The following is a 5,688-nucleotide window of genomic DNA, read 5'->3' as shown; positions in this document are numbered from 1 at the left end:
TCCGCAGGCTGCCCGTAGTGATAGGCCAACTCGGAGGAAAGCCCCGCCCTTCTCCCGCCTCTTCGGCGGCGGGGCGTGTCAAGCCGCCGCACTAACTACAAACGCTTTCCCGTCAGGTCTTGGCGGAGGAGGTGGGAGGGGGTTTAAATTTGACCGTCGCCCGACGTTGATTGGCTGCGATGGAAGACACCCGAGTTGCCATTGGGAGGCCCCAGATTCCTCCCCCTCCCGCTGCTGAAGCTCCGCCTCCGGAGCGTGAGTAGCCCGGCTGGAGCACTGGGCTCCGAGCCGACCGGATCTGGGACTTCCGGTTCTCCGCGGGCTTGACCGGAACCCGACCTTTCACCCCTCGATCTCCCCTTAAGAGCTGGGAAACCTAAGTCTCCCAGTAGTTTAGGAACTCCAGCACACCGACTCCTCCAGCAGTTTGATCCATTCATTCTCAGGTTTGAAAGGTTTAGGCCGGGCGCGGTGGCTCACGCCTGTAATCCCAGCACTTTGGGAGGCCAAGGCGGGCGGATCACCTGACGTCCGTAGTTCGATACCAGCCTGACCAATATAGAGAAACCCAGTCTCTACTAAAAATACAAAAGCAGCCGGGCGTGGTGACGCATGCATGTAATCCCAGCTACACGAGAGGCTGAGGCCGGAGAATAACTTAAACCCGGGAGGCAGAGGTTACGGTGAGCCGAGATCGCGCCATTGCACTCCAGCCTGGGCAACAAAAGCGAAACACTGTCTCAAAAAAAAAAAAAAAAAAGGTTTATTGAATATTCCAGTATTCAAAACCCGGCCGGGCGCGGTGGCTCACGCCTGTAATCTCAGCACTTTGGGAGGCCGAGGCGGGTGGATTACGAGGTCAGGAGATCGAGACCATCCTGGCTAACACAGTGAAACCCCGTCTCTACTAAAAATACAAAAAAATGAGCCGGGCGTGGTGGCAGGCGCCTGTAGTCCCAGCTACCTGGGAGGCCGAGGCAGGAGAATGGCGTGAACCCGGGAGGCAGAGCTTGCAGTGAGCCGAGATCACGCCGCTGCACTCCAGCCTGGGCGACAGAGCAAGACTCCGTCTCAAAAAAACAAAAACAAAAACAAAAAAACCCACAGGCACAACTCCTACCAACTAACTGGGTCAGTAGAGAAGGTCCTTCCAGGATCGCAAAGATCCTAATGCTTCACACCCACCCATTTTACAGATGGGGCAATAGAGGAAGCGGGTCACTTACGCGCTGCCCAAGGTCACCCAGCAATGTAATTGCAGGGCCTGGGTCAGTCTCTCCACTGTTCAAACACTAAATGGCTACCTTAACCCCAGGGAAGCAAGTATTCACTGTTGCCCTCTGGGAGAGGGGGCTCAGTCAGTATGTTCCCAGAGAATCAGGTGTCCTGGAGTATCTTTGCTTCGGACTCAGGGAAGGCGTCCAGTTACTACTGCTCTTCCCTGGGGCCCCTCCCAGGGGTGTGGGACGAGGTCACTAATCCATCCTGTCTCTTTGGTAGCCGAAAAGGTTTTGGAGACCCAACCATTGCCCAAAGACTCTGCCAAAGCACCAGGAAAATAGGAAAGGAAAATAAAATGATATATGTGAAAGCACTGGGAAAGGTAGAAAAGGACACTTTTGTCACAAAGTCACTGTGTCACTTGGCACATCAGTTCAGCTCTCTGGCCTTCCATTTCCCTACCTGTCAAATGAAGGAGCTGGTGCCGTCATCTCCAACATGGCTTACAGCTTCCATAAATATGTAGCGGTGTGGTGGTGCACAGTGGCTCTCACCTGTAATCCCAGCACTCTGGGAGGCCGAGGCAGGTGGATCACGAGGTCAGGAATTCAAGACCAGCCTGACCAACATGGTGAAAACCTGTTTCTACTAAAAATACAAAAATTAGCCAGGCGTGGTGGTGCGTGCCTGTAATCTCACTACTCAGGAGGCTGAGGCAGGAGAATTGCTTGAACCCCGGAGGCAGAGGTTGCAGTGAGCCAAGATGGTGCCACTGCAATCCAGCCTGGGCACCAGAGTGAGACTCTGTCTCAAAAAAAAAAAAAAAAAAAAGTATCTATATATATATAGAGAGAGAGAGAGAGAGAGAGAGAGAGAGAGAGAGAGAGAAAGAGAGAGGGAGAGAGAGAGGTATTTGCTTTCTCCAAAATTTATTAATTCAACATTGATTGAGCTCTATGCCTGCTGCTGTTTTGGATCCCCCAAGGATCCGAAGGCAAAGTAGACACAGCTCCTTCCCTGCATTTTTTTAGGGAAGAAACAAGGCATTATTTAAAAGATCATTTTAAGGCTGGGCATGGTGACTCACACCTGTAATCCCAGCACTTTGGGAGGCTGAGGCAGGCGGATCACCAGGTCAGAAGATCGAGACCATCGTGGCTAACACAGTGAAACCCCATCACTACTAAAAATACAAAAAAAAATTAGCCGGGCGTGGTGGCGGGCACCTGGAGTCTCAGCTACTTGGGAGGCTGAGGCAGAGCTTGCAGTGAGCCGAGATCACGCCACTGCACTCCAAACTAGGCGACAAAGAGAGACTCCATCTCAAAAAAAACAAGAAAAAAAAGATCATTTTGTTTATTTATTTATATTTTTCTTGAGACAGAGTCTCTCTCTGTCTCCCTAGGCTGGAGTGCAGTGGTTTGATCTCGGCTCACTACAACATCTGCCTCCTGGGCTCAAGCAATTCTCCTGCCTCAGCATTCTGAGTAGCTGGAATTATAGGCGCCCACTACCATGCCTGGCTAATTTTTCTATTTTTAGTAGAGATGGGGTTTCACCATGTTGGCCAGGCTGGATTCGAACTCCTAACCTCAATTGATATGACGGCCTCAGCCTCCCAAAGTGCTGGGATTACAGGCATGACCCACTGCACTCGGCCCAATTTTTGTGTTTTTAATAGAGATAGTGTTTCACCATGTTGGCCAGGCTGGTCTCAAACTCCTGGCATCATGTGATCCAGCTGCCTCAGCCTTCCAAAGTGCTAGGATTACAGGCATGAGCCCACCACCCCCAGCCTAAAATATTATTTTATTTTATTTATTTTTTAAGACAGAGTCGCATTCTGTCGTCCAGGCTAGAGTGCAGGGGCACGTTCTCGGCTCACTGCAACCTCCACCTCCTGGGCTCAAGCAATTCTCCTGCCTCAGCCTCCCAAGTAGTTGGGATTACAAGAGTGTGCCATCATGCCCACCTTTTTTTTTGTTTTTTTTTTTTTTTGAGACGGGAGTCTCGCTCTGTCACCCAGGCTGGAGTGCAATGGCGTGATCTCGGCTCACTGCAACCTCTGCCTCCTAGGTTCAAGCAATTCTCCTGCCTCAGCCTCCTGAATAGGTGGGATTATAGGCATGTGCCAAAACACCCGGCTATTTTTTTTTTTTGTATTTTTAGTAGAGACGGGGTTTCACCATGCTCCCCAGGCTAGTCTTGAACTCCTGACCTCAAGTGATCCACCTGCCTCAGCCTCCCAAAGTGCTTGGCTTACAGGCGTGAGCCACCACGCCCGGGCATATTTTTGTATTTTTAGTAGAGAAGAGGTTTCACCACGTTGGCCAGGCTGGTCTTGAATTCCTGACCTCAAATTATCTACCTGCCTTGGCCTCCCAAATTGTTGGGACTACAGGCATGGGCCACACACCCATCCAAAAGATTATTTTATTTAATTAATTAATTTATTTTATTCATTTATTTTTTGAGACAGAGTTTCACTCTTGTTGCCCAGGCTGGAGTGCGATGGCGCGATCTCGGCTCACCGCAACCTCCACCTCCCAGGTTCAAGCGATTCTCCTGCCTCAACCTCCCGAGTAGCTGGGATTACAGGCATGCGCGCCACAATGCCCGGCTAATTTTGCATTTTCAGTAGAGACAAGGTTTCTCCATGTTGGTCAGGCTGGTCTCAAACTCCTGACCTCAGGTGATCAGTCCACCTAGGCCTCCCAATGTGCTGGGATTACAGGGGTGAGCCACCGCACCCAGCCTATTTATTTTTTGAGACAGAGTCTCGCTCTATCACCCAGGCTGGAGTGAAGTGGCAGGATCTTGGCTCACCACAACCTCTGCCTCCCGGGTTCAAGCGATTCTCCTGCCTCAGCCTCCGAGATAGCTGGGATTACAGGCACCCGCCACCATACCCGGCTAATTTTTGTATTTTTAGTAGAGATGGGGTTTTGCCATGTTGGCCAGGCTTGTCTTGAACTCCTGACCTCAAGTGATCTGCCCACCTTGGCCTTCCAAATTGCTAGGACTACAGGCATGAGCCACTGCTCCCAGCCCAAAAGATCATTTTTAATAGTGATTAATGCTATAAGGAAAAAAGGCAGGCCAGGCCCAGTGGCTCATGCCTGTAATCCCAGCACTTTGGGAGTCCATGGCAGGTTTATCGCTTGATCTCATGAGTTTGAGACCAGGCTGGGTAATATCCACATTTCTACCCTGTTCTGTGATACGGAGCAGCAAACCGTAAGTCCCCGTTCTCAGTTAATGTTAGGTTCTTCCAATGAGAGCACATACAAGAAGCCTGGGAGGCAGGAGGAAGACAGGGGACTTGTTCTTGCCTGTTTGCTTACTATTCCTAGCGTGTTTCCCTCAGTAATAACACTGCCTCTGGCAGGTTCTTTGCACACTCCCAGAGACAGCCTCCTTGTGCTCCCGCGGAGGCACCAACAGCAGACCCCTCCTCAGAGTTTTGAGTCCCAACTACACAGGGCTCTGGGAGGCCCAGCACCAATCTGGTCGTGCCTCTTTCTTTTTTTCTGTCTTTTTTTTTGGAGACAGAGTCTCGCTCTGTCACCCCAGTGGCACAATCTCAACTCACTGCAACCTCTGCCTTTTGAGTTCAAACAATTCTCCTGCCTCAGCCTCCCACATAGCTGGAATTGCCGGCATGCACCACCACATCAGGCTAATTTTTTGTATTTTTAGTAGAGACAGGGTTTTGCCATGTTGGCCAGGCTGGTCTCAAACTCCTAACCTCAAGTGATCCGTCCACCTCTGCCTCTGAAAGTGCTGGGATTACAGGCATGAATCACAGCGCCTGGCTATGTGCCTCTTTCTTAGAGGGGTGAGAATTAGCTCTCCGGGGCTCTTCCTCCAATTTTGCTAGCTCTGCTAACCCCAACTTGTTTTTATTTTTATCTCCAGCTTTGGAGGTGGTAGCTGATTCCTCTAGTTGTTATTTACATTACCTCGGTGTTCCCTTTCTGCCTTCTCAATCCTCTGTCACCTGTTTAATGAATTTCCTATTTTAACTTCTCTGTTTTCCTAACTGGATGCTGACTTACAGAAGAGCACTAGTAAGACTTAGATTTTTACTCCAGTCCAATGGAAAGCCACTAAATGGTTTTAAGCAAAGGGTAGATTGATAGATTGTAAATCTGAATACTAATTTATTGCAAAGAGTACATAAATTATAATTATCGACACTGGGCGTGGTGGCTCATGTCTGTAACCCCAGCACTTTGGGAGGCCCAGGCAGGAATATGACTTGAGGTTGGGAATTTGAGACCAGCCTGGCCAACATGGCGAAACCCAGTCTCTACGAAACATACAAAAAAAACTACAGGTGGCACACACATGTAATCCCAGCTACTCGGGATGCTGAGGCAGGAAAATCGCTTGAACCTGGGAGGCAGAGGTTGCAGTGAGCCAAGATTACACCACTGCACCCCAGCCTGAGCGACAAAGTGAGAC

This window comes from Pongo abelii, chromosome 10, assembly GCF_028885655.2.
Source record: "Pongo abelii isolate AG06213 chromosome 10, NHGRI_mPonAbe1-v2.0_pri, whole genome shotgun sequence".
NCBI lineage: Eukaryota > Metazoa > Chordata > Mammalia > Primates > Hominidae > Pongo > Pongo abelii.
This window is presented reverse-complemented; position numbering follows the sequence as displayed.